This window comes from Penaeus monodon, chromosome 27, assembly GCF_015228065.2.
Source record: "Penaeus monodon isolate SGIC_2016 chromosome 27, NSTDA_Pmon_1, whole genome shotgun sequence".
NCBI classification, from domain to species: domain Eukaryota; kingdom Metazoa; phylum Arthropoda; class Malacostraca; order Decapoda; family Penaeidae; genus Penaeus; species Penaeus monodon.
Genome location: NC_051412.1, coordinates 5,576,395 through 5,576,649, shown reverse-complemented (window position 1 = coordinate 5,576,649; position 255 = coordinate 5,576,395). Strand labels below are relative to the sequence as shown.

The following is a 255-nucleotide window of genomic DNA, read 5'->3' as shown; positions in this document are numbered from 1 at the left end:
ATCATATTTATCTCTTTGGAGGATTTGGGGGGACATCTAGAAAGTTTGGGAAAGATAAAGAAGTATAGAAAAAAGGTGTTTTTTTCTTGGGAAAGGTTGGCAAAGACGGGGAAAGAATGAGAGAGAAGTTTATTTCAGGGAAGATTAGGGAAACAGGTAAGAAAGGCGGAGACGGTGTTTCTTAATGACAACATAAAATATACTGCTAGACATTTTTTTTTTTAAGGGGTGTATTAACATGGTAGTTCTTTTACA

At 35.3% G+C, this 255-nt stretch overlaps 1 protein-coding gene across 2 annotated transcripts in view; it reads left to right on the top strand.

Moving 5' to 3' along the window:
- Positions 1-255, top strand: part of LOC119590550 (zwei Ig domain protein zig-8-like) — a gene marked incomplete in the record, with an annotated part of 99,462 nt that overhangs the window by 78,326 nt on the left and 20,881 nt on the right.